The sequence below is a fragment of the Phascolarctos cinereus genome, unplaced genomic scaffold, assembly GCF_003287225.1.
Source record: "Phascolarctos cinereus isolate Bilbo 61053 unplaced genomic scaffold, phaCin_HiC Scaffold_8;HRSCAF=390, whole genome shotgun sequence".
Lineage (NCBI taxonomy): Eukaryota > Metazoa > Chordata > Mammalia > Diprotodontia > Phascolarctidae > Phascolarctos > Phascolarctos cinereus.
The window spans coordinates 25,749,384-25,764,204 of NW_027556291.1; the positions used below are offsets into that span (position 1 = coordinate 25,749,384).

The 14,821-nt window shown below is 38.7% G+C and overlaps 1 pseudogene; it reads right to left on the reverse strand.

Moving 5' to 3' along the window:
• Nucleotides 1-2,620: 2,620 nt before the first annotated feature.
• On the reverse strand, nt 2,621-4,580 carry LOC110193046 (large ribosomal subunit protein uL10 pseudogene; annotated as a pseudogene).
• Between the last annotated feature and the right edge of the window lie 10,241 nt (nt 4,581-14,821).

A 14,821-nucleotide genomic window follows, 5' to 3' on the forward strand; every position in this document is an offset into this window, starting at 1 on the left:
TGTATCTTTTCAGGCATCAGTTTTAAAGGGTTCAACAAGCTTCTGGGAGAAACTGCCCCGTGCATACAGTGACTTCCCTCAAAAGCAGAGAACCTTCACTTTCACTGCCTGTGGACCCACAGAAAACCTCCAAATTCTCTTCAAACCCTCTATTCACATTGTTGGTACAAATAGAACCAGAGTCTGAGGGACCCAAAAGAAAAAATTATTTTGGAACCAGATTTTCCTACCAAATCAGGATCACGGGAACCAATTCACTAAAAGCAATTTACTGAACACCTCAACATAAATTTTTATATGTCAGTCCAAGCTTTGTTGGTGGTGGCGACAACAACACTGCAAAATAGATAACTGAGACAGTAAATGGAAGGAATGAGATTTCCAGATGATTTCTGGCCTATCCTCAATATAACACTGAGTCATAAGCCAGATGTGCGTTCTTACCAGGATCACTTAACCAGTGATGGACCAGAACCAGACCTGAAAGGGGATCTCGAAGTAACCCACCATAGTACTTTATACAAGACAAGAACCACAGAGCCAGGACCATTTAACCAATAGTCAGGACCACGGCATCAGACCCTAGCCAGTTCCAATTAAAACCAGAACCAGAAAGACAATCTCTGAGTAAACCACTGCAGCGCTTTATACCACACCAGAGCCACTGAACTAGGACCAGCGGTCAATAGCAGGGCCACTTAACCAGTGGTCAGAACCACTGTGCCAGACCCTACCTGGGCCGAACCAGAGACAATGGCCACAACACACAGATAAGACTCTTACTTATGTACCTGCAAAAAAAACAAGGTTGAAACAAGGTATTGAGGCAAATGGGGCACAAGGTTTTAGAGGGGGAAATGCCTTGTCCTGCCTGTTCAAATCCAGAATTTCTCAGTCTAGCTCTTGCTTTAGACACCTGAATTACAGTGGCTTGCTCATCAGAATGTCTAGGTAGCTACTAAACTAAGCATTCCAAAAGTTTCAGCAGACTGATTATTCAAATGCAAGAGACAAAAAACAAAGACAAAATATGGAACAACACGTAGAAATACACAGGACACACATAGAAGGTCAAACTCACCCTCCTTTCTGTGATATTTTTTGGAGGGACAGTAGTCTCTACAGTCTGGGAGGGTTTACCTTTCAGAACTTCTCCAAGGTAAATGTACCTTTGTGTAAACTGGAGAATTTCTTCTTCTTCTTCTTTTTAGGCAATTGGGGTTAAGTGACTTGCCCAGGGTCACACAGCTAGTAAGTGTCAAGCGTTTGGTCTGAGGCCACATTTGAACTCAGGTCCTACTGACTTCAGGGCTGGTGCTCTATCCACTGCACCACCTAGCTGTCCCTAAACTGGAGAATTTCTAAAGTGGAAGCCCAGGACTTTCCAACCTCACTGGCCTCTCCCTTCATGCTTTGCCAAATTTGTTATGGGAGAAATATCTCCTCTCTGAGTTGATGCGGTGGGTAACTGTTGTTGTTTAGTCATCTGACCTTTCGTGACCCCATGGACCATAGCACAAGAATGCTGTCCGTGGTTTTCTTAGCAAAGATAGTGGAGTAGTTTGCCATTTCCTTCTTTAATGGATTAAGGCAAATGGAGGTTAAGTGACTTGCCCAGGGTCACACAGCTAGTAAGCATCTGAGGCCGGGTTTGAACTCAGATCTTTCTGACTCCAGGCCCAGCTCTTTATCTACTGTGCCACCTAGCTGCCCCCTAAGTAAAAACCTAGGATTTATTATTATGCTCAAGCACAGGTTCAGGCCTCAAAGAAATTCCGAACAATCATTAGGATTCTAACCAGGCTTCCTTCAGACAAAATTACATCAGAGTAACAGAAATAATGCTTTTATTTTTGCAATCTTGTACATTCCTCTTAGGCCATAAAAGTTAAAAAGAAGATAGATCCATAATCTCATACTTCCTTCAATGTCATAAAAGTTGAATAAATTTAGTTAAACTTAGTCATAATCTCACGCATCCCCTAAAGAAACAAACTTCATCAAACAACAGGTAAACTAAGTCAGGTTATAGATTAAACTACATTTAGAGGATTCCCAAATAGGCTAATTGAGGAGGAGGATTTACATGTTGCCAAGGAGTCGGGGACAGTTGAGAATATTCCTCTGGCTTCTTATCTAAAGAATACGTAAGGCTCTTAAGTAAATTTTTACATCCCATGGGACAGCTTTTAGTCAGATGAGGTTAATATTAACCAACAGATGCAGGAGGAATAAAAGGAAATCAAAAAGTCCCATAACAAATCCAATGATACAATACACTTAACTTTTTACCAACTGTTTGATTTTTGATACTTCTTTATTAGAATTCAATTTTTACATAGTTTTTTAAAAAAAGTAAACAACATGAAATGGAAATTCATGGTTTTATATTGAATCCTCTTTTTATGTTGTGTTGTGTACATGGAAACGTTCTTTTTTTCTCTTTTTGTATTTAAGTTCAAAATAAATAAAAATTAAAAAAAAATTAATTCTCCATGTTTGGCCAAATGCTCAAAATACACCACAGGCATAAAATATGTTTGAATGACTTTTTTTTAATGACCACTTTTATTTCTTTGCTTCACAAATAAAACTGGCTCAGACAGGTGTTTCTTGTAGGCTAATAAAACAGCCCAAATCCCATATCATCATCAGATTCCTCTGACTCTTCTTTCATTTCTACCTTGGCCTGAGCAGCAGCAGGAGGTGCTTCAGCAGTTGGAGCTGCCACGGCAGGGGCAGCCACTACAAATGCTGAAGGGTCAGCCAGGAAGGCCTTAGCTCACTTTTCAGCAATTGGAAAGGTATAATCAGTCTCCACAGCTATGGCCAAGAACCCGCTTGTACCTTTTTTTTTTTTGGCTGGGCAATGGGGTTAAATAACTTGCCCAGGGTCACACAGCTAGTAAGTGTTATGTGTCTGAGGCTGGATTTGAACTCAGGTCCTCCTAACTCCAGGGCCAGTGCTCCATCCACTGTGTCACCTACCTGCCCCCTGCTTATACCCATTGTTGATAGAATGGGGTACTGATGCAACAATTGGGCAATGTTATGGACACCCTCTAAGAACTGAAGGTGCAAAGTCTCCTCTGTGATATTTAGCACTTCAGGGTTATAGATGCTGCCATTGTGAAAACACCTGCTGAATGATCAACCCAAAGGAGAATGGAGAGATATTCAAGTATGCCACTTTGTCTTCAGCCTTAGCTGCACATTATTCAAGATTTCAATGGTACCCCTAGAAATCTTGGTGGCTATACCCAAAGCCTGGACAAAGGAAGTCTTCTTGGGACCCAGAACAGTGTTCTGGGATGGCACAGTGACATCACATGGGGCAATGGCATTGGCATGGGCAGAAGCTGGCACCTTATTGGCAAGAAGCATATCCCTAATCTCAGTCAAATCTTCCTTGGTGAACACAAAGCTCACATCACCCCAAATATGAGGTAGCAGTTTCTCCAGAGCAGGGTTGTTCTTCAGATGCCCACGAATGGCTCCAAGTATCATGGTGGTTTTTTTTCTTTCCCATCGACACTACAGCCTTCCCATGGAGGGCCATCTGGATCTGCTATATCTGCTTGGAACCCACATTGTCTGTTCCCACAGTGAAGCATTTTGGATAATCTTCCAAAAGCTAGATGATCTTGAGGAAGTAAATCAATTTCCAGGTAGCCCTGTCTTCCCTAGTGCTTCAGGGATTGCCACCCTGAGTTTAAAGATGATGACACTCACACAACGATGCCTAGGGAGAGAGCTCGAGTGCCCTTTTTTGAAGTCATTTTTTAAAAATTTCAAAGATGCTATGGAAGAGATATTTAAAGTTTAGGAAAGTAAACATAACTTTCTTTTTTACTTTTTTGTTGTAAATAAATTTTTATTGATGTCTTCTTTTTAATCAACATAATTTTTCTAGCCTCCCTCCCCATCAGAGAGCTAGTCTATATAACAAGTTGTATTTTGTAATGACAAAAAGAGGAAAAAATCAGCAATAATTGATGAATACACTGAAAAAATACGAAAATATGTGCAATGTACAACACTTGTGGACCTCCAACCTCTGATCAACCCAAATCAAACCCAAATGGGAGGATAAGTGAAGATGTCTTCTCATATATCTTCTTTCAATTCATACTGGTCCTTTTCATTATGTGTCACTCACTTGATTTTTGTGTGTATGGTTCTTTCTCCATTGACATTGTTTTAAGGTTGGGTTTTTTTTTTCACTCTGCTTACTTCATTCTATTTACTTCATCAGTTCATCTTTCCATGCATCTCTATATTCATCACATGTCATTCCTTATAGCACAGTAATATCCCAGTAATAGTAGTTAAATGCTGCCAGGATAAGAGTTATGATTAATTAATCCATTATGTATTGATGATAATATCCATGTGTTGATGACTAGAACTGACAGATTTATACTATGTAGATTTATAGTTTGTTATTTAGGCCAGTATTAACTTGCGTTAGGGATAAAGATAGAGACTTGCTACACTACGTCCCCCTTCCTCCCCCCACTCTACTTATCCACAAATGTTCTTGTCGCTTGCTCTGTTCCGGAAAACCACAGCTTCCCCATCGTTTTGTTGGAACGCCCCAGAATCCTGTTGCCTAGTCACTGACTAAAGACTCATGATTGATAATAATCTGGAAAGCTTGATGACTAAACCTTGGTGATTGATAGACATCTCCCTTGACCAAATATGGGACTTCCTTCTTTTGGTCAAATATAGGAACTTCCTTTAGCCAAACATGAAGTTCCACTTCCTCCTCTTGACCAACATGTGGATTTCCTCCTTTTGGAAATGACCAATTGAGGAGTTGTACCACCTCAATCCATTTTTGGCATGCTCTCAATTGCTTTAAAAAAGCTCAGGGCTGAGGTAGAGGGATCCAAGACTAGCCTCAGCAGTGATCCATATTTTTTAGGGATTGGAGTCCTGCCCCAGTTTCTCTTTGATACAAATTGGAATTTTGGGGTCACACTATGTACAAACAAGCTATATTCAGGATAAATTGGAAATTATCAAAAGAGGGTAGGTACTAGCATTAAGGGAGATCAGCAAAGGATTCTCATAAAAGATAGGATTTTAGCTGGGATTTGAAGGAATCTAGGAAGCAGATGAAGGAGAGAATTCCAGGCGTGGAAGACAGCCAGCGATAATACCCAGAGTCAAGAGATGGAATGTCTCATGAGAAATACAACAAGGGGGTCAGTGTCACAGGATCACAGAGTACATGGGAGGAAATAAGGTATAAGAAGACCGGCAGGGTCAGAGGGTTCAGGCCATCAAGGGCTTTGAGTGTCATATAGGGTATTTTATATTTGATGCTGGAGACAATAGGGAGCCACTGGAGTTTAATGAGTGCAGGAGGTGACATAGTCGGATTTACACTTTAGGAGGATTTATTTGACAGCTGAGTGAGAATGAACTGGAGTGGGGAGATACTTAAGGCAGAGATCAACTAGAAGGGCTATTGCAATAGTGCAGGCATTAAGGAGATGGGGGCCTGCCTAAGAGTATTTGCAGTGTCAGAGGAGAGAACAGTCAAGGATGACACCTCAGTTGTAAGCCTCGGTGACTAGGACGATGGTAATGCTCTCGACAGTAACAGAGAAGTTAGGAAGTAGGGAGGGCATGGGGAGAAAAAGATAATGAGTTCAGCTCAAGACACGTTAAGTTTTGAAAATATGTTTAATAGGAATGTAAATGTATAGCCTATATGAGATTGTGTGCCATCTTGGGGAGGGGGGTGGGGAGGAAGGGGGAGAAAAATTTTAAACTTGTTTTTTTCTTTTTAATTTAAAGCATATGGAATTGATTGTTGATAAATCAAAATAAAGTAATAGTTTTTTTTAAAAAAGACACATTAAGCTTTTAATGTCAATTGGACATCTGGTTCAAGATGTTTAATGAGCAGTTGGACATGCAAGCCTGGAGGTTAAGAGAGAGGTTAGGGCTGGATAAGTATATCTGAGAATCATCATCAGAGAGATAATCATTGAATCCATGGGAGATCACCAAGTGAAATGGTATAGAAGAAGAAGAGGGCCCAGGACGGAGCCCTAGGGGACACCTACCTTTAGGGGGTTGTAACCCGGATAAAGATCCAGCAATGAAGACTGAGAAGGATCAGTCAGACAGGTAGGAGAACTAGGATAGAGTAGTGTCATGGAAACCTAGAAGGAAGAGAGTATCAAGGAGAAAAGGGTGAACAATAGAGGCAGCAGAGAGGCCAAGAAGGGTAAGAATTGAAAAAGGCTATTCAGAGATCATTGGTGATTTTTGAAAGAACAATTAATTTAGGCTGAATGATGAAGTTGAAAGCCAGATTGCAGAAAGTTAAGAAGAAAGTGAGAGGAAGGGAAGCAGAAGAATATCTTGTAGATGACTTTCTCAAGGAGTTTAGCCACCAAAGGGAGAAGAGATAATGGGATGATAGCTAGTGGGGATGGACATATCCAAGTGAGAGTTTGTTGAGGATAGGTGACACATGAGTATATTCATAGACAGTAGGAAAGCAGCTAACAGTCAAGGAAAGATTGAAGGTAAGTGGGAGAGCAGGGATAATGGAGGGGGCAATCTGCTGGTGAAGACAAGATGGCATGGGATCACTTTGTCATGTAGAGGGGTTTGCCTTGGCAAGGAGAAGGCCTACCTCTTCATGTGAGACATGGCTGATGGAAGAGATGGTGGCAGAAGGCATCTGGGTAATGTGTGATGAGGAGGAAGAGACTGTGAGTCAAGTACTGAAATTATTGGGGGAAAAAAGTTAGTGTTCTGAAGCCCGGTTGACAACAGTCAACTGGAATTTTGATTGGGTGGTAGATATGGGTTGAGTGATTGGGTGGTAGATATGGGTTGAGTGAACCTCAAAGAAGGAGAAAAAAGGAACGAGGAAATTTACCCAGCTGTGGTATGGAGGGGACTGCTGAAATATCAAAATTTCTGAAGTTACCAGGTAAGTTTAAAAAGAAAAATAAGAGCAGCTGTTCAACAGGATTCCAACTCTCACAGGAGACGACGGTACAGCATATTAAATAAGGCAAAACTCAAGCAATTCATCTGCTCTATTTGGGCAAATTGCCACTTTCACTAGTACAGTATGTTTGTATCTTGTAATCTGAGATGAATCCCCTGAGGATAGCCTAAAACCTCTGCCAAAATCTGGATTTCTAGAATATGTCACTAAGGATTTGTGTTCTTACTATCTTTCATCAAAGTATCTCAAAGCATGTGAGCATTATCGTATTCATCTGAAAAAATGTAATAAATCTTTTCAATATTGTCTTAGTTAAATGGCTAAAGATAGACGTGCTTCAGCTACTTGCCAAAGTTTGAGTCAGGGACTAGTAAATGTTGAGTTGCAGAAAAGAGTGAAAGTAATTATCTATTTGGATTTTAACTCTGGAGTCAAAGGTTTATTGACTTTGGTTAAAGTTGTTACAATTTGAGCTATTCTCACAGGGAACAACAGAAGACCAATGTATTCTGCCACACCCATAAAACCAGGTGAACCTTATAGTATTTTTATACTCATTTCAAATACAACTTAAAATTCTGTCTATCACCCACATGATTTCATGGATATCATAGTTTCACATTTTAAAAAATGTTTGTTACTAAACAAAATTGTTCTTGTTTGAATCACCAAAATGTGTCTACTGATGATTTCTTTTTGACCTATGGGACATGCCTCCCCAAGTGTTCAAAAGTAATTAGCAAGCATGGTTGGATTCCGTGTGCTCCGGTATCACTTTTCCATTGTAGAGATTTTTCTGGATGGAAGTGTTCCTTATGCTCATCTCTAGTAACACCTAGGTTTTTCAGGGTGAAGAACAAATGTGAATCTAAAAAATGGATTTTGAGTTACACAGGTTTTATAGGTTTTGAGAAGATGACTATAATAATTTCTTGATAATTTTCTGCTTGTAGTTTCCTAAGAAGGTTTTGGTGACTTAAATTTTTTTTTTGCTGCAGTTCTTAATTTCAACTTCATCACTTCCCCTTATTTCTGGACCCATTAATGTCTCCTCTGATTTTTGACTTGTTTCTTGGAAGTTTTATTTTTCAGATAAAGAAAATGTTCATGTCGACCCATCACTTTTAACTTTTGTTTTTAAATAAACCAAATTTAATGTGCAATTGTGGTAAGAAATTTTTTTACAAGACTAACTAGTGATGGGCTTATATATTTTTCTTTCTCAGAATTGGTTCTTTGTTTTGAAACCAATGTTGTTGTTTTAGTGTAGTAGTATTTTGGGTTTTTTTTTAAATCTCTGCCAGCCCATTTAGAAATAAAGCAGTGGTATTTGGTATGGCCAAATTGTAATCCTCAAAAAAAAAAAGCAATCCTTTTCAGATCCTCATAGATATTCAATAATTATTTTTCATACTCAATGCTCTTTCAGAGATGTGTGATGTTTTGAATATATTTTGGTCCTCTCTGGCAGGAGAGTCAATTCCTTTAGTCAGTTCAACTTAATTTTTAGAACTTAAAATCACAGTAAGGTCACTTAATTGAGTTTAATAATTCAAGCTGCTTTAGTTATTAAATGAGAATTTGAAGACAGAAAAGTTCCTTCATGTAAGGGATCACTGCCTTACTAGATTTTATCTTTTTATACTGAGTTTTATCATTTCATACTGAATCACTAGTTCACCTTTATCCAAATTCCAAGTTTCTGGTGGTTTTTGAATAGCTATTAAATATAGCTAATGGTAGACTTGGATTTTTATATGTTATATTGAGACGTGGAGGTAATCCCTGCTATATTTGTTAAGCAAAAATAACATTATGTCCAATGAATTTTCTATCTCCAAATAATAAGGAATCATAAATAGCACGTCACAAGATTCATGTATCTAGCGTTGTGTTGCAAATGTTCAATAATCAGCTTTTGTGGGGTCAGGGTCGGGGAGAAGTACATAGGACACACTTTTAAGTTTAATCTATGATATTAACATTTTCTCTATTTCTTTCTTAAGTCTAGATAATCAACAAAATAATAAATCAAACCACAATTTGTAGTATTTGCTGATTTCCAAAGTTTAAATGTTCATACAGAAAATGTATTAATCAGCTCTGGTTTGAGCTGGCTCCAGCCTACCTGAGTATATCTACCTAGTTAGTAGTCTCACATAAGTGACATATCACAAGTGATGCGCCTCAACCTTATCCTGATCACCTATTTTTGAGCCAACATACAGTCCATATGCTTCTTTAAGTAGAGGAATAAAGTTTCTTATTTGATATTTAAAAGTTAGTTCACTACATATATAACAAAAACTATGTGGAAAAATACTTAAGAGCGTACTGTGGAATTTAAGTAATGCAAATCAATATCTGCAAAGTACAGAACACTTGAGAAAACCATATTAGAAACAACAATGGTGTTTACAAGATTGTGTCCTGCATACAACTGAACAGTTGCTACAAATTGGAGATTTCATGGCATGACTGAACACGAGTGAACATACCCCTGCCATTCCACATGACACAGAAGCTGGAATTACACACAGCATGCATGAAAGAGCCAACAAGTAACTTTTCACTACCCCCATCCCAACTAAAAAATACCCTATTATTGCTTCATAATGTTTAATTGATGTAAAAAAATCACCTGCCCTTTGATGTAAGGCTTGGAGGTAGCCGTATCATGGGAGTCAGAGTACCCATGTTCAAATCTGGCCTTGAGCTAGGCACATCCCCTCCCTTCGCCTCAGTTTCCTCATCTGTAAAATGAACTAGATGGCCTTTGAGGTCTCCTCTAGCTGATCTTCACGATCCTTTAAACATTTACAGAAATCTGATTTGCATTTTAGAATTCAGCATAAAAACACATATAAAGAGGCAGCTAGGCAGCGTAGTAGATTGAGCTTCGAGCCTGAAGTCAAAAAAAGTCCTCAGACACTTTCTAGCTAGCTGTGTGACCCTGGGCAAGTCACTTATTCCTAGCATCTATTTCCCAGGGTTGTTGTGAAGATCAGAAGAGATAATATTTGTAAAGCGTGCTGCAAACCTTAAAGTGGTGGTGTTGTTGTTGTTAAACTCCGAAGAAATTGCCATGTGGCAAAGTGCATGCTGAACACTATTATAAGTACCTTAGAGTCCCCTGCTGTGCCATCAGTAGGCAGTTTCATGAGTTTCTGCGGCCAACCTTATGATAAGTTGCTAATTCTTGTCCCTCAGATTGCAGCCATAGTCTGTTGCCTAGCTTGGCTCAAAGCCCCGTCAATTTCCTAAGTCGAGCCAGAGCTTGTGCTCCATATGTACAGCCTTTGAGAACCCATGGTCACCCCAAACTCCATGGGGAGGCATTAGTAGAGGATTACTATTATTGATGCTGATTTGTTATGAAATTAGATTTTTTTAAAAATTCTGAATTTAAACACAAAATGGCATGAGCATTCCTTATGCATAGTAGGATACAAAAAGAGGATTGTAAATGAAACTATGACTCTCTATTAAACATGTAAAACAGCTTACTTTTCTTGTCATTCATTGTGAATTCTGAGTCACCTTGGTTGTCTGTTACATTCAAGTCTAGCCAAAAAGTTATTCTAGAACATCAAGAAACCTAGTTTTCTTTGCTTTAGTAACCACTGAGATAGATAGGGAGATCATAAATGAAAGGTCTAGGTCAAATATTTTTAGACTGTACTATTTCTGACACAGCAGGTTAGTCAGGTATGGAAAATCACAGGTCATCCGGTTTTGTTTCTATCTCAGTGGCAGAAGCAGATGAAGATAGGAATGTGCTGTTCTGTGCTGGGGGTGGACAGGAATACCCTCTGCTTGTTCCCAACTTTGCTTGTTTTTTCGGTTGTTGATGTTTTTATTGTTTGTTTGCTTTTTTTGCTAGGGAATGGGGTTAAATGACTTGCCCAGGGTCACACAGCTAGTAACTGTTATGTGTCTGAGGGCAGATTTGAACTCAGGTGCTCCTGACTCCAGGGCGGGTGCTCTATCCACTGCACCACCTAGTTGACCCACCAGCTTTGCTTGTTTGGGTGATTACAACTTGCCTCTGGCATAAAAGTGGTTAATTCTGCTATTGATCATGATGTTAGCTAATTATCAGATGGGTTTGGGCTTAGAATATGTTGATCTTTCACAATTAAGGAGTTTGTATTTTATAAGAAAAAGAGGTACAGAGTCTTTACTAGTTTTTGTGCTTCTACATTATAGTTCATAATCATATTGAGATAAGAATGCACCATGTAGTTCCATTACCAGGAAGGAAATAGCCTGGCACAACCCTGTTGGTGCTAGTAACAATTTTTTAAATGATCTGTGGATGGAAGAGTAAGTATTAAATGTTTCAATTATGAAATAATCCTCTTAAGTTTAGAATCCCTCCTCCTTCTTAGAAAAAATCTCATCATTAATTGAATTCCCACTGGCTTATGAGAAATAAACATTATCTAGCTTAGGGCTCTGAGACACAGACTGATTTGCCTATTAAAAAGCTTCAATGCCTAAAACTCTTCATAATGTAAGAGAAGAATCTTTGTGCAGTGGCTCAGACATCTGATTTGACATCAGATGGTCAAAGTGTTGGGGAAATTTTTTATTTAAGTTATTAAAACAAATCTTTCCTTGTGTAGCTTGCTCTTATCCTGGAGACAGTTGAGTCTGTTTTTCTTCAGAAATACATCCCTAAATTATATACTTAGACAATTACTTGGAATCATACAATTTTAGAACTGAAATGGATCTCAAGAGATCTTCTAGTCCAAGCATCTTATTTTAGAGATGAGGGAACTGAGACCCAGAGGGGTTATGTGACTGGCCCAAAGTCACACAAGTAATAAATAAGATGCTGAGCCAAGTCAAAAAGCTAGGATCAGGTTAGTATTCTTTCTCCTCTATTTCAGGGCTTCTTAAACTTTTTCCACTCACAGCCCATTTGATCTTTGGAGTTGTGTGGCCTAAGGGCATGCACAGTGCAAAGTGTGAATGTTGTGTGTTCAGAACCCAGGCTGCAGTGAACTTGTGTGATGCATCATGGGCAAGCACTGCCAGAAATACCTCAGATTCATTACACGTTTGATTTTTAATTTTTTTTTGTCGTTGTGCTTTCAGAAACCTTTTACTCTTGCCAAATTTTTTGCAACCCCATATGGGGTCATGACCTATAGTTTAAGAAGTTCTGGTCTGCTTCACTGTGGCTGATGTTGCTTTTTCCTCAACTCAGGGGAGGAACGTCAGGGCTGTTATTCAATGTCACGGAGCTATGAAGTGGTGAAGTCAGAACTAGAACCCAAGTCTCTTGACTTAGTCCAGCATTCTCTTTATTACACCCAGCTACTTCTCAAGCAAAATAGATTTTTTTTTAGAAATGTTTTCTTTCAACTTTCCTAGACTTCACCAATCAGAATTTGCTGAGTAAACCTTGTTTACACCCCTGATGTTCACATGCAAATTTTTTATACACCTTACAGGTGAATGTGGATTCCAGTTTATGCAAAGAATTAAGAAAGAAATTCCATTGTGGTTATTCTAAAACCTAAGGAAGGGAACAGCTTGTTCTTGGACCATCTCTTTTAACAGTAAACACCTGTTACAGATGAAAGGGATGTTGACACAGGTAGCGTCTACTGGCAAAGGTAACAAAAATACTGGCCACATGTGGCTTACAACAATCCCCAGTTTGGTCCGAACCAGATTCAAATGTAATTGGGAAATATTTAACAAAATAAATAAAAATGCAATAAAACATCAATGATAGTATATTTTATGGACCAATGGCCTACGGGACTGAACAACCGGTTGGACAGGTCACCTAATAAATGCTTATTTACTGATAAATGAGTGAGAGTGAAGATTCAAGGATGACAGGGTTAATTGGAAGGATTGTTCTTTCTTCAGCAGAAATAAGGAAATTTGGAGGAGGGATGGGTTTAGGGAAGAATATTATGAGTTTTGTTTTTAAACATGTTGAATTTGAAATGTCCATAGGACATCCAGGTTTCGATTTCTCACAAGTGTCTGGCAAAGCAGGAACTGGAGTTCAGAAATGAGATTAGGACTACCTATGTAGACCTAGGAATTATAAAAATAGAGATGATTAAATCCACAGGAGTAGTAGAGATCACCAAGGGGGAGCATAGGGAGAGAAGAGGGCCCCGATTCATTTAGTAAGAGGTACATCGGGATTACTCATGTGTTTACCATTAAAATCCTGTCAGACATGAATTCATTGCAAAGGAAATGTGCTTCCTTATGCTTTAGAAAGATGGTGATTTTACCGTGGATTTTTATAGGCCTATGATTGTAATTTTATTATGAAATTTCATGTGTGAATTTGTCATTAAAAACTGGTGAATTATGTTAACATTTAATATTTGTCTAGTACTTCACTATTTCATTGTACTTTTATATGCATAATCTCATTGAATCTTCCTGTGCAATAGGCAGGACAGTTTTACTCCTAACTAATAGATACAGAAATTGAGGCTCAGAGATACACAGCTGGCACACTCAGCAATCCAGCCCAACTGACATTCTTGCTCTTTCGGACACACAATACCCTATCTCTTGTCTCAGCTGGCCCCCATTCCTAGAATGAACTCCCTCTGTATCTTTGCCTCTTGGAATCCCTAATTTCCTGCAAAGATCAGCTCAGGCATCACCTTTTACATGAGGAATTTCTTGATTTCTGCCCCTTCCCAGTGCCTTCCTGCTAATTACCTTTTATTCATTTTATATATATTATACATATACACACATATATATGCATACACACACAGTTTGTCCCAAAAGTCTTCATGTTAGTTTTTAGCTTAAAATAATCATGAGTAAGCTTTGATAGCTTAAAACTAATCTAAGACTTGGGGAACACCTTGTATAAAGAGTTTTCTAGAATTAGATATGTATATGTTTACTTGCCTGATGGAATAAGACATGTGATTTGGGGGAATTAAGGAGTGACAACAGCAGCTTTGATTGAATTAACTTGACTTTTGGGTTAAGTAAGTTTTCTCTTTCTTTAAAATCAATTTTCAATTTCACAATTCCCTCCTTTGATTGTTGGGGGGGCCACACCTCCCATGAGTCACTTAGCTAGATTAAAGTTACAAATCGAGGCATAGTAAAAATCATGTATGTCTATCACTCCATAATGTTTAGTAAAGCTAAAGTAATGATTGCAGAAGGAAAAATGCTGTGAATACAAAATTTGAATCATCATGAGTTTCTTAGGAATCAATTTATCAAAGCTATAAGGTAATTATGAGTTCTAGGGCTAGGAGAACCCTATGAGATTCTTGTATACTTTGGGCTAGTATCTCAGCTTGTTCTAATGCTATAACTCCAATCTATTGGAATAGGGACTAAAGAAATTTTATCCCAGATGCTCTATTTTAGTGTGACTAACTTGAGAGGGGATGGTCCCAAAACCTTAATAATAAATCTTAATCTTATAACAATTCACCCCTTGGTCTTTGAGACCACCTGTGATCGACACATTGCCAAACTCCATCCCTTGCCAAACTCTATCAGAGTAAGTAGGCCTTACAGAAATAGCGGTGCATGGGGAAGGAAGGAAAGGGAAATACAAGCATTAAATCTCCTTCCTAGTAACTTTTAAGACACAGATGTCTCATGTAGTCGTCTGGTTTCTGAAAACATCTCCTCCTGGGCGTTAAGGAATAGGCCTGTACTTAGAGCAGCTCTGAAGAGAGGGGCTTCTCCTAGAACATCTGCTTCTTTGGGTCAGGTTACTTGCAAAGATTCTTAGATGTTTCAGCTATAATCACAATCTTTTGTAAAACAGACCTCAATATAGTACATCCTCCTAAATTTCGTTTTCCA